The sequence below is a fragment of the Chlorocebus sabaeus genome, chromosome 8, assembly GCF_047675955.1.
Source record: "Chlorocebus sabaeus isolate Y175 chromosome 8, mChlSab1.0.hap1, whole genome shotgun sequence".
Classification (NCBI taxonomy): domain Eukaryota; kingdom Metazoa; phylum Chordata; class Mammalia; order Primates; family Cercopithecidae; genus Chlorocebus; species Chlorocebus sabaeus.
The window spans coordinates 75238176-75265282 of record NC_132911.1 but is presented as its reverse complement, the minus strand read 5'-3'; the positions used below and the strand labels follow the sequence as shown (position 1 = coordinate 75265282).

Sequence of the window (27107 nt, the reverse complement as noted above, 5' to 3'; positions counted from 1 at the left end):
TACACAAGGATATAAAAGGTGACAATAAACAATTGCATTTTAGAATCTAAGCTTTGTTTGCCTAACCTCTGCCTAACAAGAAGACCAAATGCAGTTTGCTTTCAGAGCTGGTTCTTAAAAAGAAAAGATATATGACTACTATATATCCTTTCTTCAAGAATGCTATACTAGTTAAATAGAACTAGTGTGGCTTTCTTTAAGAGTGCTGTATTAGCCAGGACGGCTTAAACAACAGAAATTTGTTTCTCACAGTTCTGAAGGCTTCAAGTCCAAGATCAAGGTATCTTTGGTTTCTTCTGGAGCCTCTCTCCTTGGCTTACAGATGGTCGCCTTCCTCATGTCCTCTCATTGTCTTTCCTCTGTGCTTGGGCATGATTGTGTCCTAACCTTCTCTTTTTATGAGGACACAGTTATGTCGGATCAGGGCTCACCCATATGACCTAATTTTACTTTAAACGTCACTTTAAAGAATCTCTTTTCAAATACAGTTGTATTCTGAAGTACTGAGGAGGGGAGGGCTTCAATATATCAATTTTGGGGGGAATATAATACAGCCCTAACAGACGCCTTTGAGTAAATTATTCAAATGAGTGGAACCAACAAGACTGATGGACTAAACAAAGATCAAAAGAAGACAATGAGACATTGTACAAACCATCATGGTACTATTCCAAGTTTCCATTTTAAGTTGCTGTAGATGCCTTTTAACTTATATTATTCTTTACTCTGGAATATTGACTGCAACCTGGTAATAAAGCTTTTAAAACTAGAAGTGCATACCTTCTCTGTTTCAGGAAGCATATGAAACAAAGGTTTAAAGAGACAGGCTACTACTAGGATGCCTCAGCCATGTGGTCAAATACGAAACTGCCCACACTCAGGAACCCTACACAGATGGCAAACACCTTTAGTCCCAACTAGTATAGCTTCTGGAAGTATGAAAGGTATACATTTACAATTTTTTCCTTAGAACTTAACATTTTCACAGATCTCTGGCCTCTAAAAAAGAACAGTGTATTGCACATAGGAAAAGGTAAGGAGAAAGATTTGAAAAGAAAAAAGAACATAAACATTTCAAGACTTTCTCATTTCTTTTAGGATGTCAGAATATTTCAGTATCAGGAATTTGCTAAAGATAATAATATACTCTCATATCACATGAATGGTTTTAAATTAAACAGACATAAATTCTGCTCTCACGGAGCTTACATTCAAAAGAAACAAGGAAAATATTCAGTCCATTATATGACAATCAGCACAATAGAAACCATAGTTTCCCGGGGGAGCTTAGTGAGCTGCAATTTAAATAGTGGCTCAGGCAAATTAAGTCTTATCAAGGAAGCACTGAGTTAGCAAAGACCAGAAACAGGCAACAGAACAATCCATGGGGATTTCAGGGAGAAAGAACATTGTAAGTGCAGGAGCGGCAATAGCAAAGGTCTTGAATGGGGGTGTGACTGGTGGTCTGAGAACAGGAGAGAGGCCAACCTGTCTGAAGCAGGGTTGGAGAGGGGCGAAGAGGAGGAGGTGATTGCTGAGGTTGCAGGGGCCAGATCATTCAGCATCCTGAAGGCCACTGGCTGTTACCTGAGTGACAAGTGAGAAGTCACGGAGGGTTCTGAGCAGAGGAGTGACAAGATCTGACTTGTATTTTAGTGGAAATATTTCTGGCTGTAGACATTCAGCTAAAGCAGATGGAGCAGGCAGTTAAGAGACTACTTCAATAGCTCAGTTGAAGAATGACAGTGGCTTGCACCAGAGTTGCAGCAGCGGAGCTCTTGAGAGTGGCAAATTCATGACGTGTTTTGTGGGTAGACCCAACTGATTTTGCTAATGGATTGGATGTGAGGTGTGAAAGGAGAAGCAGAATTAAAGATAACTCTAAGATTCTGTTTGCCTAATCATCTGAAGGATGAAGTTATTACTAAAGGTATATTTAAATATTTACATGCTGGTTACCTACCCTTGATGAGACTAATAACTTTCTAGATATTATTTTAGTTGCAAGTTGAAATGTTGAGAAATGACATGCTTCAGTATCCAGCACACAATTTCACACATATAGGGACGTCAATGTTTCCTTCATAAAAGCAATGATGAAATATTTGTAACTGACAGAATAAAGTATCTCGGTTTTCTGTAAACCTATCACTCAAAGGACATTCTCTACACATTACCTCGGTGATAAAAGGATTGTTGAAGAAGGAAAGCTTTATACAATTAGATAAGCTGTGGCATTAATTTAACTCTGAAGAGCTATTGACATTGGTTTGCTTGATAAAAAACAAGAAAAATAAGAGACTTCTTGTAAAAAAATAATTAGAGGTTACATAGAAGGCAGAAGTCTCCCAAGGAAACAAAGTCCTTCAAAAGTATGGCTGAAATACCTCACCAGGAATGTCATACATTTTAATTGTAAAGTTGTTCAGCTTCTACCTAACCACACAGGCAGATGTGAATTGGTTATTGGTAGTTAGGGATAAATAGATTTATAGTTAGGGATAGGTGATTCAAAAGGTTTTTATTGAATCTGAATAATAAAACAAAATAAAAGATCTAAGTGTAATTTTTAGAAAAAGTGTGTGTTCAATTAAAAGCTAAAATGCCTCCCTACTTATGGGAGGGAATACAAGTTTCCTTACAGCAATTTTACCAAGCCAAGAACCAATTTATGTAAAACAAAAAAACTCTGTGTGCACTCACACACATATATATGTGCATACACAAATACACTATGTATATATATGTACACACACACACACACATTGCACACGACCACGTGGCTTCCTTTTATAGACTCATAAAAAAATTCACTGTTCTGAAAATGGGCAAATGCATCTTTTAAGTAAGTAAAGTCAATTTCTCCAGATTTGTACTTTCTATCTATCCAACTCCTATCCATCATTCAAGGATAGATTTCTCCAGCCCATGGTGGTTCTTTCTCTGGACTCACTCCATTTATTATGATTATACTCACATGACCGATAATCACAGCTGCCCCATGGAATCTCTTACATTGCAATACTAAACTTACAATCTGCTTTTATTGTTTGTCATGATGATGTTTAACCTTTGCTACCAAAGTAAACTGTGAGCTTCTTGAGGGCAGAGCTAACATATAATGATATATGGGTATCATAATGTTTTATTGAATAAATACATTGACTCATATATAAATATATTTATTTTTCCTTTTAATTATTAAAATTATCTACTGACATATAAACTAAATGGAAGTGAGCTCTAAAATAAAGGTTTGTCTTTGGGATAAAAATATATATGGAAATGATCTTACCACTTAATTAAGAATTCTGGGTTTGGGGGAAGAGGGGCTATTAAGATAAAGCAGAAGGCTATTTATAGACCTTTTTCTACTTTTCCTTAACCATGTCTATGGTATTTCCCATGCTGCTTAAATCTCAAACATACAAAACTCTATATAAGCATAATTTAAAAGAATATAGTTAGTGTTACCCGATAAAGGGGATCTACACAATTTCACAGAGAGGCTGTCTACCCTCTATTAACTCCCAAGAATATGTCCTGATCCAGAGCCTTCTCTTGGTAATATTCAACCCACTTCAACGTTGCATGGATTCAAATATACTAAGAGTCTGATAAGGATGGTGGTCTACAATGCCAATTTTGGTAATCTCTCTCCACTCCATTGTTATGAGGTTCCATTAAACTTGAACATGATGAATTTTAAAGGATTTAAATATACAAATGTATTTCTCCTCTATCACCAATATCATTTTAATTTTGGTCCTTTAAATATTTTGCTACATATTGTCAAGAATACTGACATTCAATGATGCATTTTAAAATTATAGCACAATGAACCTATAGCGCTACAGGAATCTTTTTGAAGAACAATGGAAAGGCCTCAATATTCCAAAGTCTGAACAATAGAACTTAAGCATCTTAAATGATATGACATAATGTACATAAAAGTCACCTATAAACTATAAAACTCTATCAAAATGCAAAATCAGATAGCACATCCCATTAACTACCCAATGCAAGATTCACATTCCATTTATGTGTATTTACAGTAAGTAAAACTAAAAAAAATTGGTTCAAATAACCCATTCCAAGGAACATACCCTAAGAGAGAACCATTATTTACTTGCCTGATGTATATATGGTATACTTATACCATGCCATTGCCTTTCCGCAATAGTACCATTTAGTACAAACAGAGAAATAATTTGTTTAGCTGTATAATCAGGAGAGGCTGCACACAATAAAAGAAAGCATTCTGGTTTTTAAATGAATAAAAATTGATTGTGTCCCTATAAAAACTAAATTGGCAGAGTGTTAACTGCATTTCACATAAACATCTGCAGCGGACTGCGCCTCTCCGCTGTGCTGTAATGCAATATAGGACACTTAGGAATAAATGCATCCTCCAGATGAGTTCAGGGAGATTTTCTAAAAGCGCCTGATGAGATTGTAAAAATCGGATTAGTCAGAACTGCTAATGACACTTAAAACAAAGAGAAATCTTTAAACAAAATTATTTTGCACTTCTTCTCTCTTGATAAATTATATGCAAATTAGTGTTGATTGAAAAATGTTTGCCTGGAAGGTAAATTCACACTAATAAAGGAAAGGTCATCCTGCTTCAAGCACAGTGTCTCTCATTAGGGGGACTTTAAAATGAATGATGTTATTTCCTTTTTGTAAACTATTTCAATAAACAGCTTGATGATGCTAGAGACATTTATATTTCATCTTTACTGCATTCTTGGGTATTATAATTCTAACTAGGACAGGCATGATTTTATATTATTCTTAGTTCCAGGTGTGTGTGTGTATATTATTCTTAGTTCCAGGTGTGTGTGCGGATATATATATATCCATCTTGTGTGTGTGTGTGTGTGTATATATATATATATTTTATAGATATACATAGTGTGCTTACATATAACTATCTGTATAAAAGTATATGTATATGTCAAGCCACCAAATTTTTCATTTTTTTGTCCATTAGCTTGAAGAAAAGCTGTTATTTAAGTCAGAATTTCTTTTATTTTTCAACAGTTTCACTCTTGGCACAACTTTTAAAAAATTCATTCATGGCAGATTCAAGTAATTATTTTCGTTATTTATCTCCTCTGCTGAAAAATCAATGTACTGTGTTAGAAAGAGCAGAGTTCAAATTCTAGTTTTTCCTGATGCCCTCTTTATGACCAGGATCCCAAGGATCAGCCTCGGTTTTGTCCATCTCTTCAATGTGTCAGGTTACACATAGCTCTTAGGTTTTCTGTGGGATTAAATAATGTCATATGCATTATTTGACATGTACAGAGCTTAATATTGTATAGGCATTTCATCTGGTATATTATTATTATTACTTTATAAAAGAAATTTAACGTTAAGGTAAATCATGCTTTAAAATAGAGATGCTGAGCATATTTAGAAGACAAACAAATTAAACTAGTTCAGTGTAACAAAAGCCCAATAAATTTTATTGGCAAGTTAGTGAAAAATGAGGTAAAATTATATATATACACTACCTAGTCCACAGGGCTAGAAAATGGAAATTGAATGACTGTTGACAAACTGTACCAGATGATCTGAAGAGACTACATGTTGAAAAAATAATGACAAAGGAGTTCTATACCAAGAGACAAGCAGTTGGAAAAACAACTTTTGATAGATAATAAAACCAAGAGGAATATGACATTCAATTTGAGAATCAAGGTATTAAAGAATGATTACTTGGGGATATTTAAAATTTGTGGCACATTAAAAATATTTAGATCAGGGATCTGAAAGAATCTTGACAAAACATCTATTCTGAATGGGTCATGCATGAAGAGTTCTAGAAACCACCGAAAACTTCTTCGGGTACTCCAGGACATCAAGAAGTGACCTCTCAAATCTCCAAGGACTTATAAGTCCTAGATGATTTCCTTACCATCTTGCTAATTCTCACCCAAAAACAATAAACAGAAATAGAACAAAATTGCCTTTAATTTATATTTTCTTTCCCAAGAACAAGAGAATTTTGCAATTACTCTGATGTGCTAAGAATGACCTTTGGAAGACAAGAAAACAAATACATTGAATACAGAATGATAACCAACTAACTTGATCACAATGAAATGGTCTTCAGTGAATTAATTATTGTACGCAATACATTTATATAATAATAAATAACCTAAATAAATAATGAAGTAAATAAATTTAAATACCTACTACCTTATACATAACATTGTGCTGGACACTGAAGAAAGGCACAAGCTACAATTCTTGTCCCTAAGGATCACAATATTTCATGGAAGAATTACAGATACTTTAAATATTTAATAAGATTACACTGAGCGGTACAGGCAGAAACTGCTGTCAGGGTTGACCAGTGCAGACGAAATGATAGGTGATGCCTTCATGAAACATGTGAGGGTTACAGTGGTGCCTGGAATGTGGAGAGTGTGCGCAGATGGAGAGAAAGGAAGGAGCATCCAAGTGGAGGGCCCCGGAGAAGCCGGAGTAACCATGGCACAGACAAGAACCTGACTGTGACCAGCAATGCTACAGTGAAAAGCTCCAGGAAGACAGAGAAGATCAGGAGATAGATCTCCAGCTGCTGCTTAGATGGCAATGTGGCAAAACTTCCAGGTGCCAAATCTGTGTATGGAGGTTTTGAGAATGTCTTTGTGGATCTGACAGGTCACAGCAGTTCATAGATCTGGTACCTGGGAGAAAAATCCTGAGATAAGAATTGGCCAGAGCAGGCAGCAAGTGCAACTCAAGCAGTCAAGTTACACCAGAACTTGAGCAGCCAGGATACCTACCATCAGGTGGCAAGGAGCAAACCAAGCAGGAACCCAAATATGAAGGCAGAGATTTTGATATGGGGGGCTCTATTCAGTCACTGAACCACTGAGGCCAGTAAAGGCCCAGATGATTCTGTAAAGCTGAATCTCAGAAAGGTTAACACCTTTTTTCCTGCTTACAAGATGAGGTGGCACCAAAGCTGGGACTAGAACCCAAAATGCTTGAACACCTAGCCATAACTCTTACTCAGTACCATCTATCAAGGCCCCTGATCCATTGTAATTTGCTGCTTGACTCATTGAGTTTGTTTGGTTTCCAATGGGAAGGATTGTAATCAGGTAGTTCCCCAGTCACTATAAGTTGGAGGTGGGGGGTGGTGGTAAAGGGGGTATGGAAAGACACAGGAGTTGCAGTTATAAGCTGGGGTTTGACCGTTATGTACCAGTTGGGATGTTGTGCAATCAGCTGGTGTCCCAGGAAACACCCTGAGAACTGTTAAATGTCTGAGCATGGTTCTGGGACCTGTACTTTAGGGTAGATTCACATTTTCCAATTAATTCATTCAATAAACACTCATTGGCCTCCTCCATAATTTCCACCATTCATGGCATTATTTGGCTTACCACTCATTCTGGTGTTAGCAGCATGGAAGTAGAGTTGTAAAGCTTAATGGTCTGGGTCAATCCTTCTCCTAATGATATTAACTCAGTTGCAAGACTACTCATTCATTCATTCCACAAACATTCGCCAAGCACCTACAGGTACTAAAGGAAGTATGGTGAGTAGAGTTGTGCTTAATGAGCAGTCAGACTCTCAATTCCTCTACTCAATTAGTGCAATGGTATTTAGAAGTAGGGTATTTGGGAAGTAATTAGATTAGGTCATGAGGTCAGGGCCCTCATTATGGAATTAATTTGCTTATAAAAAAGAAAAAGAGACATGAGATATTTCTCTTTCTGGGAGCGCACACCTAGGAAAGGCCATGGGAGGATAAAGTGAGAAGACAGCTATCTACAAGCACAGAAGCAGGCCCTCACCAGAAGCTAATCTCTCTACACCTTGATCTTGAACTTGCCAGCTTTCAGACTGTTAGAAATAAATTTCTGCTGTTTAAGCCACGTAGTTTATGGTATTTTGTTATAATAGCCTAAGCAGACTAAGATAATATCCCACCTATAAGTTGTGAATAAGGACAAAGTTAGACAAACCAATAGTTAATAGTTATTTAGTTCTTAGTATAAGTAAGGCAATGCACTAAACTCTTCACCCATAACATCTCTTTTAATTTTTCCAATAGTTCTCTGAGGACTGGACTGAACCATTAATCAATGGGTCCTGTGGGAAATGGATCTTTTCTTTTCAAGACATTTGAATCTGTAGGCAAGTGAACTGCTTCTTAGAAAACAAGATTCCCAGATAATGGAATCTTATTTTCTTGTTTGTATATGCTATCATAACATTTATGCATGTGCCCTTCTCCAAGTTGAACCAGAAAGTATCTCAGCTTGTAACTCAGAAATTCATAAGCTGTAGGCAGTTTCTGATTCTGCCTCTTTATCTCAGGATGACTATAATATAATGTGGATCAATTAATAGACAGTTGTATTGATTCTGAAAGTCAAAATTTTTTCCGGCATCCATCAAAACTTCTGCATTTGCAGATTCTCAATTTATGTTATATTGAGCATGAACTTAGGTATTATAGCAGGTACTTTGCTATGGGTTTCATATGCATTAACTCAATTAGTCTTTATAATACCACTATGTGTTGATGTTACTACCGTCACGATTTACAAACAAGCAAACTGAGATTCTTGAGCTTACTTGACCAAAATCACAGAGTTAATACACAGAGTGGGAACATGTGTCCCCTATTTATCATGTCCTGGTCAATACTGAAGTCATAATACCTTATCTCTGAAATACTTTTATTTATGTGTATTACAGGTCACTTTTTATTTTCCCATTATTTACACTCATAACAAAATGAGAACCATTACAGGGGACTCTATTACATACTCTCAACTAATGAGAATTAATACACTATACAGCAAATATTACCAACAAACTGGCTATCAACAAGACTATTTTAGAAGAACTACTTATAGTAGAATCTGCCACCCACACAGAAAAAACAACAGAAGAATGTCATGGCTAGGAGTTAAAACACCTTTGAGAAAATGGTCCAGGATAGAAAGATAATGATGAATAACCCTGCATCCCTCCACCCCAATATCCCAATATTATGTGGAGTGGGATGATTGGTCAACGTTCTACAATGTCTAGCTGGAAAAAATCTATGGCAGAGACAGATTGGGATTTCAGGGATTTTAAGAAAATTGATTTTTTTTTTTTTTTTGGATAGTCTTGCTCTGTTGCTCAGGCTGGAGTGCAGTGGCACAATCTTGACTCACTGCAACCTCTGCCTCCCAGATTCAAGCAATTCTCGTGCCTTAGCCACCCGGGTAAAGCACGTGCCATCATGCCTGTCTAACTTTTGTATTTTCAGTAGAGACAGGGTTTTGTCATGTTGGACAGGCTGGTCTTGAATGCCTGGCCTCAAGTGATCCACCCTCCTTGGCCTTCCAAAGTGCTGGGATTACAGGCAGAATTATTTTTAATACCTAATCTGCATCTGCAAGAGGACAATGACTATACACAGGCCTCTATAACACTGATTCAAAGAAAACTCACATTTCCAAGAATAATTCTCTCACACCCACTCCCCATGTTACGCTGGCCTTGCATATTTAGTGTTTGCCCTGACATGCCACTGAATGATATTACTATACACCCAGTTGAGTCCACCTTTAAAGCCTCCAAGTTCTGATACCCTTGGTAGAAGATATTTTAACACCTAATTTAAGTTTTACCCTTATGCAAAACAGAATTTTAAAGAACATCAGGAAAGCTAAAGTGTTAGTGAGCAAGCAGACAGCTTTCTAAAGCATTTCTACAAACACCAGTGAACTTAACAATTTGTTTTCTATAGAAAGGCCAGACACACAGTAATTTGAGTTCAAAAGCTTCTGTGATCTGGATTCCTGCATATGTGACAACACTGTTTCCTATAAAGATCTAGCGACTGAGTGAATGGTTGGTTTGCTATAGGCATTTGTTCCTAAGAAGAAGTATAAATCATATTTGTGTTTATTCTACACCTATGCACAGATAACCTCTATCAAATTAATTTACTGCAACTTAGGTGACCTGTGTACATAAAATGAGTTCTTCTCAAAGCTGGAAAACAAGACCCAATATTCCTTTCTAACAAAGCAAAAATGGTTCATGACCAGGATAAGTCAGGACTGAATCTTAACGTGAGTAAAAGTGGGCACTCACTCTTCTAAGGAAAGACATGTGGGGACACGGATATAGAAAAGACAGCAACAAGAAGACTCATTCTAGGGCTTTCAGAAAGCGGAACCACAAATGAAGTTATTGTTTGGCAGGAACAGAACACAAGACCATAGATTGAAAGGGGGGCAGAAATGGTGACCTAGAAAGGTGTTAAGTGGATAGATTTTGGCACTAAAAATGTAGCACACAGTATTGAAGATTTAGTCAACTAAGTGAAATTAAAATGTAAGGACAGGAGGTGCTGCCACTCAGGCCTGATCTTAGGTTGGAACGATTTGGTACCAGGACAAGAGGAGCACTAACTTGGTACTGAGTGACTGGGCATCTGTATGTGTTTCTTGCATCAGCAGGTATTTGATACAGCACCAGACCTACACTGAGGGGTTAGAATTAGCCAGAATTTTATATCTGAACTTATACATGTATAAAGGGACTATACCCCTAACCATTGATGTTGGATTTGAACTGTCTACACCATCAACCAGATTTCACTTTGTGGGAGGTAGTGATATTAAAACTATCTTTAGAAAAATATTCCTCAAGATGGCCATTACCAACCTATTTGTGGAAACTATGCACTTTTAAATGCAATCCTAAAATGTAATATTTTTTTTCCAACAGCTAGAGACATTAATTCAAACCATGTGTGAAACTGGAGAGAAGTGGAACTCAAATCAGACCCTATCAAAAAACCCTCTGAGTTTTCACAAGATAATTTGCCCAATTTTTTTACATTGCCACTAGTAGAATACCTTTTGCATTGCTTTATGTTACGTTACGTTATGTTATGTTATGTTATGTTATTTTTTAGTGTGTACGTGTGTTTTGAGAAATTTTGAATCTGCTTCTAGAGTTTAGCTGAGTTCAGCTGTTAAAATTTTACCTTCATCATCCATCCTCGTTCATTTTAAAAATCCCATTCCATATTACCTCTTTTACTACTATTACTGTACTAAATGACTTTTGCTAGCAAAGAGATTGGATTTTATACTTTCACTAGTGATTTAATAGAAGTTGAAATTGGTAGCTGAACTGGAGACTTTAGAGTAACAGATAATCAAAGACTATCCAATAATTATTTTACTATTTTAAATAAAAACTATCAGTTAAATGCAAAAGTAGACTTACCCTTAGTCTATGCTGAAGACAAAATAACATTTTTGTCTGGCTTGATACCTAATGACAGTAAGAATGTAAGCAATAGGAACTGATTTTTTTTAAGTAATGTTGTTAATAATATTTAGGATCTCACTTCCTAGATGTGTATTTCATATTGGGACTTTGATTTGTGTTGTCTTCACAAATCATTCTAAACTTTTTTTTTTTTTTTTTTTTTGAGACGGAGTCTCACTCTGTCGCCCAGGCTAGAGTGCAGTGGCTCGATCTCAGCTCACTGCAAGCTCCGCCTCCCGGGTTCACGCCATTCTTCTGCCTCAGCCTCCCAAGTAGCTGGGACTACAGGCGCCTGCCACCACGCCCGGCTAATTTTTTGTATTTTTAGTCGATATGGGGTTTCACCATGTTAGCCAGGATGGTCTCGATCTCCTGACCTCGTGATCCGCCCACCTTGGCCTCCCAAAGTGCTGGCATTACAGGCGTGAGCCTCTGTGCCTGGCCCATTCTAAACTTTTTATAAATTAACAAAGGTATGAGTTATTCAGGCCTTCATCTTACATCATAACCTCCTTTCTACTCTCATTTTGCTCACTTCTTCTCTAGAATAATAAATTAGGAGACTACAATTGACTGAAACAAAGAAGCCTGAACTATACCAGTTTCAGACATAAGGACTTGGTAAATATATATATTTTTAAAACATTTGGCTTTATTTCTGAAAAGCCTTCAGAACTGTATGAAACATTTAAATACATATTTTGCAATATTATTTATTAAACATTCACATGCCCTCAAGTTCAAATAATTTTTAAAACACCATTGATATGCTTTGGTTGTGTTCCCACCCAAATCTATCTTTAATTGTAATCTCCATATCCCCAGGTGTCGAGGGTGGGTCCTGGTAGGAGGTAATTGGATCATAGGAGTGGTTTCCCGCACGCTGTTCTCATGATAGTGAGTGAGTGCTCATGAGGCCTAATGGTTTTATGAGTGTTTGACAGTTCCTCCTTCACAGGTTCACACTCTCTCCTGCTGCCTTGTGAAGAAAGTGACTGCTTCCCCTCTGCCATGTAAGTTTCCTGAGCCCCACCCCCTGGCAGCCATGCAGAACTGAGAGTCAATTAAATCTCCTCTGTTTAAAATTACCCAATCCTGAGTAGTATCTTTATAGCAGTGTGAAAACGGACTATTACAACCATAATATCCACTATCTCAAGAAAATCCACTATTGAAACACATGATGATAAAATTTTTCTCTGTATTTCCTGTTAAGCTGCAAATTTCAATAAGAAGACAAATGAACAGCAATTCACAGTCAGCAAAGATGTTAAAAACCATCTTTTGAATTATTGCAACAGCTGCTATTTTTAGGATTGGTAGTTATTTCTGGTTGCACCTCTGCAACTCAGATCTGCCTGTCTTTGGCCATTAGGTTCAGAGTGAACCATTGCAGTTATGATTGATCTTAGCATTACTGTCTATTTGCCTGAGACTTTCAGAACTTGAAAGCAATGCTAAAATATTTCACATTATACTTTACTAGGTCTTTATAAAATGCTCCTGCCCATATTACTTGTGGCTTATCTTAAAGTAGCAGCTTAGTTATCCTGCAATCTCAATTAACAGGCACTGAGCAACCACTACATGTCCAACAAAACAAAAAAATGCCAAGTAGCTCCTACATTGCTTTGAAGTTAGCAGAGCTGTCATGCTCTGAAACCTCATTATTGATAATTATATATACACACACACACACACACACACACACACACACACACACACACATACATGTAAAATCAGTGATGGGCCCAACTTTTATGCTCCCTCCATCAAAAAAGATAATAACCCTCTTTATCTTTTATCACTCATCCCAGACCTTCCTCCTCTTTGGGGTCCTCAGCTTTCTCAACTTTTAATCAATCCAAATACATCTTGCCTTAGACTTCTACTAAATGGCTACCTATCACCACTCCTAATCTATTTTTTAAAAAGTCTGAAATATAGGCATTGGTAAAGTCTGCAAAAGGCCAGAACTACCACTTCAAAAACCTTCTCCATGTATGCTCCAGGAATCTCAGACATCTCATCTTTTCACTAGTGCTACTTACTTCACAATGACTGACATTACCACACAGTAGAACAGCATTTATTCTAAACCATCCCTAGTTGTTTGCACCTCTAAGCTTTTCAGATTGATCTGTTTTGTGCAGTTCATATTTATTTTAAAAGTTCTATCTAATTGTATTGATTTAAGTTGTGATAATTCATCACCATTGAATGCTAATACAGGCATATTTCAGAAATAGTGAAAATTTGATTCCAGATCACAGCAATTAATGTGAATATTGCAATAAAGTAAGTCACACAAATTTTTTTGTTTCCCAGTGCTTATAAAAGTTAACACTATAGTCTATTAAGTCTGTAAAAGCATTATGTCTAATAACACAGTGGACATACCTCAATTAAAAATACTTTATTTCTAAAAAGTGCAAATAATTATCTGATCATTCAGCAAGTCTTTTGGTTGTGAAAAGTCCTGCCTCAGTGTTGATGGCTACTGACTGAGCAGGATGGAGGTTGCTGAAGGTTGGGGTGGCTGTGGCAATTCCTTAAAATAAGACAACAATAAAGTTTGCCACATCAATTGATCAATTGACTCTTTCTTTCAAAAATATTTCTCTGTAGCATGGAATGCAAAGCCATTTAAGAGTCTTTTTTTTTTTTTTTTTTTTTTTAGAAATAGAGTCTCGCTCTGTTACCCAGGCTGGAGTGCAGTGGTGCGATCTTGGCTCACTGCAACCTACACCTTCCAGGTTCAAACAATTCTGCCTCAGCCTCCCAAGTAGCTGGGACTACAGGCGCATGCCACCATGCCTGGCTAATTTTTTGTATTTAAGAGCCTTTCATGCACAGTAGGACTTCTTGCAAAATTAAAGACAATCTTCTCAAACCCTGCCTCTGTTTTTCTCAACTAAGCTGATGTAATATTCTAAGTACTTTGCTGTCATTTCAATAATGTTCATGGCATCTTCAGTAGGAGTGGATTCCCTCTCAAGAAACCACTTTCTTGGCTCATCCAAAGGAAACAACTCCTCATTTGTTCAAATTTTATCATAAGATTCTAGCAACTCATTCACATCTTGAGGATCCACTCTAATTCTACTTCTCTTGCTATTTCCACCACATTCGCAGTTACTTCCTCCACTGAAGTCTTGAACTCCTCCAGCTTACCCATGTAGGGCTGGAATCAGCTTTTTCCAAACTCCTGTTAATGTTTATATTTTGATCTCCTAGGAATCACAAATATTCTTAATGGCATCTAGAATAGTGAATGCTGTCCAGATGGTTTTCAATGTACTTTCCCTAGATCCATCAGAGGAATCATTATCTATGGCAGCTAAAGCCTTATGAAAAATAGTTTTTAAAAATTTTTTCCAAGATATTTAATCAAGTTACTTACAATGTTCACATTCCTCAGTATACTCCATTGAGGTATCATCATTTGTTTTGGAATTTTTCTACATTCAGCTTAAAAAGTGTTTCCTTTCCCAAGAAACTGAACTTTTCTGTCAAATGCACATGAACAAATAGGAGAACTGGGTTCATAAAATGGATTCATTGCAAACTTTGTGTGTAAATGCTAAACATCAGTAAAGTAGTTATTTATGCCATCTTCTTGCCGTATGTCATAAAGCATAATTAAAAATGTTATGTGCCCTGGAGTTACTAATGCCGACAGAAAACACTTGTTGCACTTGTCCACAGTTTTCAAGTGCATGTTCTTTGACACCCACATGTTATCTATGAGGTTGCAAACAGCATGAGCTATGGGTAACGATGGTTGTCTTTGGATTCTACTTTCCCAGCTGGGAAAAAAAAAACTCCATTTCAAAAACTGGATTATCATGGTGGCCAACAATTACAAAGTGGAAGCTTCCAGACATTGTCTTCAATATATGGCTCCTGCAGTGAAACAACATTGTAACAAAATCAGTTCCCACAACTGAAACTGACACTTGGTGCATTCAGCCAATAACAAGACTTGAAAGTTGAAATTACTCCTTGATCCATGGGCTGCAGAATGGAAACTGTGTTGGCAGGCATGAAAACAACAGTAATCTCCTTGTACATCTCCACCAGAGCTCTTGAATGACTAGGAGCATTTCAATGAAGAGTAATTTTTGTTTTAGAAAAAGGGAATCTATTTTCCTGAGCAGTAGGTCTCAACACTGGGCTTAAAATATTTAATAAGCCATGCTGTAGACATGTGTTTTATCATTCAGGCTTTATTGTTTCATTTATAGCAAGCACAGGCAGAGCAGATTTAGCATCATCCTTGAGAGCCCTGAGATTTTCAGAATGGGTAAAGAACAATGGATTCAACTTAAACTCACCGGCTGCATCAGCCCCTAACTAGAGAGTCAGCCTGACCTTTGAAGCTTTGAAACCAGGCATTGACTTCTCTTTAGCTGTGAAAGTCCTGGATGGTATCTTCTTCCACAGGAAGACTTTTGTTTATATTGAAACTCTTGTTTAGTGTAGGCACCTTCATCAACGATCTTAGCTAGATCTTCTGGAAACTTGCTGCAGAAGTTCTGGAAACTTGCTGCAGCTTCTACTGAGCGTTTGTTTCACCCTACACTTTTATGTTAACCTCAGGAACCAACCTCTGTTAGCTTCAAACTTTTCTTCTCCAGTTTCCTCACCTCTGCCAGTCTTCAGATAAGTGAAGAGAGTTAGGGCCTTGCTCTAGATTAGGCTTTGGCTTAAGGGAATGCTGTAGCTAGTTTGATTTTCTACCCCGACCACTACAACCTTCTCCATATCAGCAATAGGCTGTTTTGTTTTCTTATCATTCATGTATTCACTGAAGTAACACTTGTAATTCACTTCAAGGACTTTTCTTTTAAATTAACAACTTGGCTAACCATTTGGCACAAGAGGCCTACTTTTGGCCTGTCTTAGTTTTCAACATGCCTTCCTCATTAAACTTAATCATTTCTAGCTTTTGATTTAAAGTGAAAGACTTGTGCCTATCCTTTCAGTGGAACACTTTCAGGCCATTGTAGGGTTATTAACTGACCTAATTTGAATATTGTTGTGTCTCAGGGAATAGGGAGGCCTGAGGAAAGCAAGGAGGATGGGAGAGCAGGTGGTAAGTGGAGTAGTTGGAACACATACATTGATCAATTAAGTTCATCGTCTTATATGGGTATGGTTTGTGGCACCCCGAAACCTTTAAAATCAGAGATCAAAAATTACAGATTATCATAACAGATACAGTAATTATGAAAATGATTGAAATATCAGAAAAATTAACAAAATGTGACACTGAGACACAAAGTGAGCATGTGCTGTTGGGAAAATGGCACCAATAGACTAGCTTGAGGCAGGCTTGCCACGAACCTTCTACTCATAAAAACTGCACTATCTGCAAAGCACAATAAAGCAGGTGCAATAAAATGAGGTATTCCTGTATATAAAAAGGGAACAAGAAAGAGACCCATGGATGACCTTACCAGGAAAGAGACTGCAATCTGTGGATACTGGAATTAGCCAAAATTATAACCATAAATGCACAGGCTAAAATGGAATTACATTTCTATAATGCTTTTAACTTCTGTAAAATGACTTCACAAGCAAGCAAAGATTATGAACTAATAAAAACATGCAAAAGAAGAAATGCAAACAGCTAGTAAACAGGAATAAACATTCATTCACATTAATTGTCAGAGAAATGCACACTACTATATTATTTATCACCCATTAAATTGAGAAGGATTCAGACCATATTTTGAATGTTGATGAAGGTACAGTGTAATTACAAATATTTTTATGCAATGCTGATGGGAATATAAACTGATAAATTGTCCTGGAATATGATTTGGCACTATGTATGAATAGGCTTTCAAAGGTTACATGATTTTGGACCTACTATCCACACTTCTGGAATAATTCCTAATGTAGACGTGTTCATCATCACAGCAATAAGTATAGAAGCACAAATATGGAACAACCAAAATATTTAAACAGTGGAAGAATATATTTTAAAACTTTGTGTGAATGGATTAAATATTATACTGTCATTTAAAATTATATATTCAGAAACTAATTATTGGAGAAAATATCATAAAGAATAAGAGCAGAATATGAAACTATCTATGATATGAGACAAATTTATAAATTATACATGTACACACACAATGCCAGAAAGAAATATATGAAATATATGAAACACCAATCTGGTTATGGGTTTATGGGGAATTATTTTTGTTTTTTTCAAGTTTTCTTATTTATTATCCTTATAATTAAGGTTCTTCTTTAAAACTATCTTTACATATCTTTATCTTTACCACAGAAGGTCATAATTATGTGGTTCCTCTTCTGAAAACCTATCAGTTGGTGAAATGAACATATCTTCATTAATTACCTTTTCTGATTTATGAAGTTTTTAGTCTTCCAATATCAACTCACAAGAGATCATTTCATCAAGAATTAGTATATGCATTAAGGCTACTTTATGTTAAGTTGTGGACTTGAGTTTGACTCACCTTTCATCTTAATTACAGGCTCCTAATCTGTTAAAGTTCAATTTCTGAATTCATATGCTGATAATCTAGAATATACTCACAAAATTAGAAAATGAGCTTAATTGAAATATTAATTTATTTACTAAAAAGAACAGATATTGGGTATGCAAATTGACAGTTATCTTTGCATACTAAGAAAAAATAATAATTGAAGACATGAGGATTTGGGTCCAGGAACATATAATATGTTAAGAGCAGTGTTGCAAGGACAAATAAAAAACATATAACTAATTTTTACTCTCAGAGTATGATGAACAGTATAGAATTTAACATAAACATAGAGAAAACAATAAAAAGGGAGAAAGAAAAAATCTCTCAGAAAAGAGAACATTTTACATTTGAAAAAGCATATAATGCTAAGAAAAATTCATTTAAAATAAATAGCAAAAAAAAGTGTAAGTAAGAAGCTTATGTAGACCTTGATTAACATGGAGACAAGAGAAGCAAGGCACTTTCATAGATCTTTCAGAGGTTTATGTTTATGAAGAGAATGAAGGTCAGTGCAGCCAGTTTGGAAGGTTAAATAGCCCATTACACCGAAACTTAAAGGCAAAACAACTGGAGGTGTTTTGAAAGCCAGTATAGCCACGAAGTGAGGAGAAAAGAATCCAGTTAGGTACAGGCTTTGCAGGAATTGAAACAAAAATTAAAGTTATGGAAGTGAGAACCGCATATAAAAGTTTGGCCACAGTCAACTTCTACAAGATTTTTGAGATTCCTCCAGCAAATTTCACTTAATGGATAAAGATGATGCCAAGGGGCATGCCAATAATGAGCACAGGAGAATGTGGGGAGAAGTCCAAGGTTATGTCAGAGAAATGTGTAAAGTATCTTAGTAATTTGCCTCGAAATTTTCAAAATTGATTTAAGTAATTTTCTTCACGTATTCCTTTGTTACCTCTGTCATCTACTCATCAACTCACACCAAGAGAAGTTCCTTAAACTCTTCACTGAAAAAGCATTTGAACATTTTTTGCACCTCCAGCATTTGTGATACAGAAGACATTGTTCACATTCTCCAGGTGCTCAATCTAAGATGAAGAGATCTATGTAAACAAAGTAATTATAATAATTTGTGATAAATTTCTGAAATAAGACTGTGCTCAAATCACCAAATGTGATTCTCAATACTGGTATCCTGAGAAGGTTGAAAAGAAAAATTTTAACAGCCATGGCCCGCCACAGACCAAGCAACTCAAAATTCTAGGGAAGTAACCTGAGCATCAGTTTTAAAAGTTTCAGGTGATTCGAATGTGCAGCCTGGATTGTGTTCCTTTCTAGAGGAAAAATACTATAAAGGAGTAGAGAGCACTTATCTTTGTCTGGAGCAGGGAGAATATGAAGGCAAGCTTCTTACAAGGGCCAGTAACAAAGTTAGAACCCATCAGGCTTAGAAGGGCCAGGAGGAGGCATTTCAGACAGGTGGAGAAACTAATTCAACCCAAAGCAAGAAAGAACCTAATGAGCAGGTTGTCATGACTGGAAAGTGGTGGGAAGAAGCAGAGAAGGAAACCACAATGCGAAGACAGGATTTAACCAGGCTGTGAAGTGTTTCAAAAAGTGCACATTTTGTCCTATGCAAATGGAAAACCATTGTGGATTCTTCTTCCCTAATGAAAAGTTTCCCAAACACTGCTGCCATAGGACTGTCCCAGAAGCAGCTGTTTCTGTAGATATGGGAGAGACTTAGACAGCTCAACTTTAGCAAGCACCCCAGGCAATGCTGGTGATCCTGGAAGTTTGGGAACACTGATTTAAATAATACAGTCTCTAGAGAATGGGGAAGTAGCTGTAGGGCCTTTGAAGTCTTTGGCTAGAAATCAAAGAACTTGAAAGTTTATATTTTCTGTTAATTGCCTTGTCTGGTGAAAGTTAGATACAAGGAAGAAAAAAGGGCATATGCAAATAAAGCAATTGGTTATAAGTATAATGTTGACTAACACTGTCCAATAGAAATATAATGTGAGTGTATAATCTTGAGGTTTTCATGTAATTTTATGTAATTTTGTTGCAGGATTCTTGGGGTGTTGCTTTTCTGGCCAGAAACCTTTGTGGCCAGTGATTCCTTTGCCCAACAGGCATCCAAGTTTTGCTCAGGCTGCTGGGCTTGTTCTGCCCACTTGGTCTGGCAGGCTGCGCCTGGCTCATGCTACCGGCCTGGATTCCATATTTGCCAAAGGGGAGTCAGGCATGGAGCAGCAAAGGGTGTGCGAGTGAGCGTGGGGTCTGAACATTGCACAGTCAAACATGCCAGCTGCCATGGTGGGGCACGCAGCTCCAGGTGCTGGCACTGGTGCTGGCTCTCTGTGAGACTGTGGCCAAACAAGGCACACTGCAGGCAGCTTCCACAGCTAGCAACGGGGTATGTGATAGCACCCAGAAACTTGGATATGCCAGGAACCACAGGACCCCAAAGAGAGAATCACAGCCCTGGCTTGGGGAGCTGAGCTCCCAGGTCTGGGCCCCCTGGAGGGCCACAGCTCTTCTCTCCTTCTTTTTGCCAGCAATGTGGCAAGCAAGGGGCATGTTTCAGCCCTGTTTGTGTTACAACTCTTTTGGCCTCACTATTTGGGGGGTCTCAAGTTCTTGTGCTGAGACCAAGAAGAATGAGGTACGCAGACAAGTGGAGGGTGAGAAAGATGAAGAGGATAGAATGGCTCAGAGGAGATTCTCAGGGGGTAGCTCTATTATACAGCCAGGGTGTCTCTCAGGGGGAAGCTCCATTCCCTAGCCAGGGTATACTATCAAGTGTTCAGCTCCTAGCAGAGAGTAGCTCCTCTCTGCAGACAGGTCATCCCAACAAGTGTTCAAGTCGCAGCAGCTAGGGTAGCTCCTCTCTACAGCTGGTTGTCCCATCTTCTGTCCAGCTCTGGCTGAGCCTGGGGCTTTTATGGGACTCAGAGGGGAGGAAGTGCATGCTGATTGGCTCATGGGTGACCATGGCTGGGCCCAGAAAGGGCACCACAAGTTCCCACTCCAGTACTCAGGACTGGAAGCCAGCCCTTAGTCTTTAGGACCTCCCTGACCTGAAGGTGGGGCCCCTCAATGGGGACTCACCCCTTCTGCTCAGGAGCCTGTCTGCCTCTTGCCACTGTCCACGGTGCCCAGGCTTCTTGAGTCAAGGGGCACCTGCAGACCTGTATCTGAGCTGTCCTCAGCAACCAGTTGGTTTCCCCGACCATGCTTATTGGTGCCCAAAGTCCAGAAGAAGCCAAGGTGGCAGGAGGCTGGCATGCCAGTGCTGCTGCAAGTGTACACACACCCAGCCGGGCTCAGCTCAGGCTCATCTCCAACCCCACTCCGAGATCGGAGTGGGTGCCAGGAACAGGGAGAGGCCAGGCAGTGGGAGCAGACACCCATCCCTGAGTCTGCAGGGGAATGGGAGCCTTCCCAGGCCCCCAAGTGTACAGAGGTGCAAAGATGCCCAGGTTCAGTGCCTTGGAGGGCAGGACTCCCACCCGCTCTATGGAGTGTGTAGGTGGCCCCAGCTGCGCCTCCTTGTAGCCTGGGATGGTGGCTCCAGGTCATCGCTGGGCCCCTCTCTGCTCACCCCTCTGTGCTCAACTGTGTTGCTCTCCCACTGGCAGGCAGTTCAGCCTGGCCCTAGTGGCTCCCAGGGTGGCAGGCTCCAGGGGATTCCTCCTTGTCCCTGGCTCCCACTGGCTCCTGGAGTGCAGTACCACCCCAGGCCCAGCTTTGCCTTCACCCTGTGCCCTCCGGGCAGCAGTGGTGGGTGAGAGTGGCAACAGGGGCCGGGGTCTAGAGTGGTGGAGGGTCCAGGCCTGGGAGCAGGTCCTGGCCAGGCATGTGAAAGTGGGGGTGGTACAGTCAGCTGCCTCAGGGACATGGGGCGCAGAGGACCAGTGTCTGCCATTGTTGCTTGCACAACCACTCCTGGCACCACTGGCTGTACCTCCCCACTGCAGCCAGCGTGATGGCAGCGGCTGCTGTGGACATCCCCGCCACTGCCATCAATTTGAAATTTTTTAGTAGCCACATTTGTAAAAGTAACAAAGATGTCAAATTAATTTCAGTAATATATTTTATTGAATCCAAAATACCCCAAATACTACCATTTCAACATATAATTAATAACAAAATTATTAATGAGATATTTTAGACTCTTTTGTGTTTGCAATAGCCTTCAAAATCTGGTATGTCCAGAACATCTCAATTTGAACTAACCACATTTCATATGTTCAATAGCCACATGTGGCTAGTGGCTAGCTACTGTATTAGATGGCACAGAGTTAGACTAAACGTACATGGTTTTCTCATCCACAGTTTCAGAAGCCAAAGTGGTGTTCTGTGGCAATGAATCTCACAAGTACAGAGAGAAACATGTTCCCCTACAGAATTACTAATGTGTCTATAGACAATAGAATGGATTGCCTTGTAAACCTGAGTTCATTTTCACTAGATTGCTCTAAGTTGTAGCTAGACAACCACCCTAGTGAAATGCTGAAGAAAGCTTCATGTATCATGACACAAAAAGCTGGATGAGAAGATCTCTAAGGTTAATTCCAGTCTAATTTTCTATGTCTGATACTAACATTTGAAATCACACATTATGCTTAGTTTATTTCTTAACACATACATGCTTTCTCTCTCTCTCTCTCTCTCTCTCTCTCTCTCTCTCTCTCGCTCACTGGCTCTCACTCTCGCACACACACAGAGGACACATATACACAAATATTTACATATACATGTTAGGGTACATCTTTACTTAACTGCGATACATTCTCTAGTGTCCCATTTCTACTGGTCTGCCACAGTTGTCACAGAACAGTTTTAAACAGTCCCTTGGACCATTGCTGAATTCCTGAAGACAACACAGTCTTTCATTGACTTTCCTTTCCTGTTGTCCTCATTCCTAAATGTTTTCCCTCTTCTTGGAGCTTTCTCACCTTCACGTTTTCTTTAGTGTAAAAAAAAATTCCTCTGTAGTGTTAAAGCTAAAGGAGAGTAATGACTATCTAAACTGGGATTCAAATTCATCAAATGTGCCTTTTTGGATCATTTGCACTACGTTATAATAACAGAACCCACTAAACAGATTTTCTTTAGGTAGTTACTCATACAACTTTCTACAACCACATCTAAATAATCTTCCTCCAGATAGTACTCACCCTATTACCCTCCTCAGGTGCTGCTCTCCCCGAGAACTGCATTCTTCCACATCTTCTATCCTCCCTCCTCCTCAGTGGGCCCCTTCCCAAACTTCTCCTATAGCCATTTGCCTGTAAGTGAAAAATTTCACCCCAATCTTCGTATCTAAAAAACTCACTGACTTTTTAGCTACTGATGCCACATTAATGCTTCTCCTCCACATTCTTGCTTGCCTTTAATGACAAGTGTGCATTGCTGGTTTCTTTCACCTTCTTGCCTTGAGGTACCATTCTAAGTTGCAAGTCCATTTAAATCGTCTTCATCAGAAACAGCCATCTTTCTCGTTTTCCCTGTCTGTGCCACTTACACAGGTAAAGGGCGCTACCAAGCCAAACTCAACAGGCAATGCAACGGGCCTAGTTGGCCCAATAGATACAGACAGAACATATTTAGAATGTATTGTAATGCTGGCATAATTATGGAATCTTGGTAGTGGGTATTAAGTACACTACATTAGCAATTATTTATCATCGAAGTTTTGTTTAGGGACAAACTTATTAATATAATTTGAGATTTCTAAGCCTCAACTTACTTATTAGAAAATGAAGACAGCATAAAATATAAATTATAACCTACAGTAATCATTCTTTTAAATTCAATAATAGTATGCATTCTACACATACTATTTATCTAAAATTACAAGCCTGTGTTTAAATTTACTTTCAGACTCACTTCCTATTGGTGATCTTGCAAAGGACATGTAGGACATTGCCTATTACATTTCTGAACATTACTGTCTATTTTCAAAACCAAGATTACAACTTCCCCCTGAGTAACATAGGATCATTTTTTACTCAGTTTCCACAAATACTAATATGTCTTATTGTAAAATGATATGTGGAACTCATATAAAGCTTCAAAGAAACTTGAAATGATAAAGTAGAACAATTTCATTTATTTTTCAAATGCCAGATATCTAAATTTAACATCTTTTCACTAAATAATACTTTACTACTGCCCACTTTGTTCAGAAAGGATTGAGGACAAATGTTAAATTATGTTACCCTTAAGACTCTATGTTTATTGCCTCTTTATAATTATATTTAGAATGCAAATGCTGTTGATAATATTAAGGTAAACAAATAGAGTAGAAACCTCCTTATACAATGCAAACAAGATTTGTAACTGGCCATACCGTCAAAGAAATTGGTTAAAAGGAAGAAGAGGCCAGGTGTGGTAGCTCACCCCTATAATCCCAGCACATTAGGAGGCTGAGGCAGGCAAATCGCTCAAGGCCAGGAGTTCGAGACTAGTCTAGCCAACATGGTGAAACCCTGTCTCTACTAAAAATTCAAAAATTAGTCAGGTATGGTGGTTCATGTCTGTAATCCCAGCTACTCAGGAGGCTGAGGCAGGAGAATTGCTTGAACCTGGAAGGCAGAGGTTGCAGTGAGCCAAGATTGCGCCATGCGCTGCAGCCTGGGCAACAGAGTGAGACTCCATTTCAGATAAATAAATAAATAATACAAAATGCACAATACTCAGAATATTTAGTTTATCTTTAAAATACATAAATTTATATTCACGATTAGTATGGTTTGAATGTGTCCCCTCCAAAATTCATGTCAAAATTTAATTTCTATTGTGGTGGTATTGAGAAGTGGGGTATTATGAAAAGTTTTTTTTGAAATCACAAAAGGCAAGGCAAAATTATTCACAAAGTTAAAACTAACTATATTATTTATTCGTCCATCTATTCAAATTATTAGTTACCTATTGTTTCCAAGGTGATGGAAAGACACAATTTCTACAAAACAAAACAAATGGTCACTTTCATATTTCACAGAATAAATGAAAAGATTGTCCATCAAAACATTCTGCCCTAGATGGGCAACTGAAATATTTTGCTCTGGAAAGATACACCTTTGTGCAGGAAAATAATTTTGTTGTTTTATTAAAAGGTTTGAGAATAGAGCTAGCAATACTTCTGAAATGATGGGGAGATTAGTACTGAAAAACCTCATAACAGCTTTGATGGCCTCAGAAATATGACTAAAATGACCACAGAAATATTCAAGCAACAATTTCTGGGCAACACGGTATTTATGTCAGAGCACACAAGGAAGAATAAAAGATTTTTGCATATATGAGTAAGCACAAAACATTCAAAAAGCAATGTTTATTCAGTAGAACTCTGTTCTTCTGAAAAGTGTTTTTCAAAAGCTTTTTTTGAAATCAGAGAAGGCAAGGCAAAATTATTCACAGTAATAATAGAAGAGAATAGCACTTAAAATTTTCAGTTAACATGAGTGATATGAAGTATTGTGCATACATATAGTATGACTTGCCTCAATTACGTTTAAACCCAAAGTCTTAAAACGCGAATAAGAATAACATGCAATGACTGTAAAATATCAATAAGCATGTACATCATTTTATGTGAGCAGGTGTAGAGATATAATCCTTAATCAACATTCAGGACAGCTACACACACTACAAATGTATGACCACAGATTTACACCTCTTGACACAATGTTTCCCAATGGAGAACCTTAAAAGTGGTTTTCTAAATTAAACATGTTATTGTTTTCTCATTGAAAAGGAATAAAAATAATAGAGCAAGAAGATTTTTATATATGTTTACAAGAAGAAACTTTGGAGAAAAAGAGAACTCCTGAAAGTTAAGATATAGGAAACAGAGACTTACATTACTGTTCAGAAGTCTCCGTCTATTCTTCTTACCACTGGGGTTTGGATAAGAGTCATCTAACATATAAATTTTAAAGTGACTTTTTGTTTAAACTTTTATGTTTCCTCACAATGAGATTACTATATGGACCTTATAATATTTATTTCCATCATCAGATGAAACACCAGTTGGGAATAAAAAGGTACACAGTCATATTCTAAACCATTTTAGGCTTTTAGGTAAATAAGTAAAATTAAGAATTTATTTTATTGTGGTATGTTGGAGCTGAGTTCTCCTCCAAAATATGAGAAAGAGGATTATACCTATGTTAAAAAATATATATACCTTATTTTAAAAAATAGATAGAATTTAAACCCATATGTTTTTAAACAAACATTTTTAAAATATGAAAAATTAATGTGTTTTCAGGGTCCAACATTTTAAAATATCCCTTTTTCCTTTTTTTCTTTTTTTGAATATTTATTTATTTTATTTTATTTTATTTATTATTATTATTATACTTTAAGTTCTAGGGTACATGTGCATAACGTGCAGGTTTCTTACATATGTATACTTGTGCCATGTTGGTGTGCTGCACCCATCAACTCGTCAGCACCCATCAACTTGTCATTTACATCAGGTATAACTCCCAATGCAATCCCTCCCCCCGCCCCTCTCCCCATGATAGGCCCCGGTGTGTGATGTTCCCCTTCCCGAGTCCAAGTGATCTCATTGTTCAGTTCCCACCTATGAGTGAGAACATGCGGTGTTTGGTTTTCTGTTCTTGTGATAGTTTGCTAAGAATGATGGTTTCCAGCTGCATCCATGTCCCTACAAAGGACACAAACTCATCCTTTTTTATGACTGCATAGTATTCCATGGTATATATGTGCCACATTTTCTTAATCCAGTCTGTCACTGATGGATATTTGGGTTGATTCCAAGTCTTTGCTATTGTGAATAGTGCCGCAATAAACATACGTGTGCATGTGTCTTTATAGCAGCATGATTTATAATCCTTTGGGTATATACCCAGTAATGGGATGGCTGGGTCATATGGTACATCTAGTTCTAGATCTTTGAGGAATCGCTATACTGTTTTCCATAATGGTTGAACTAGTTTACACTCCCACCAACAGTGTAAAAGTGTTCCTATTTCTCCACATCCTCTCCAGCACCTGTTGTTTCCTGACTTTTGAATGATCGCCATTCTAACTGGTGTGAGATGGTATCTCTTTGTGGTTTTGCATTGTCTCAGCCCAAAATCTCCTTAAGCTGATAAGCAATTTCAGCAAAGTCTTAGGATACAAAATTAATGTGCAAAAATCACAAGCATTCTTATACACCAGTAACAGACAAACAGAGAGCCAAATCATGAATGAACTTCCATTCACCATTGCTTCAAAGAGAATAAAATATCTAGGAATCCAACTTACAAGGGATGTAAAGGACCTCTT

At 37.8% G+C, this 27107-nt stretch overlaps 1 protein-coding gene and 1 pseudogene across 6 annotated transcripts in view; both read right to left on the bottom strand.

The window, feature by feature from the left end:
* The window catches only part of EYA1 (EYA transcriptional coactivator and phosphatase 1), a 345314-nt gene that overhangs the window by 231158 nt on the left and 87049 nt on the right, over positions 1-27107 (bottom strand). The window lies entirely within an intron of this gene.
* On the bottom strand, positions 14792-15635 carry LOC119624911 (trafficking protein particle complex subunit 2-like; annotated as a pseudogene).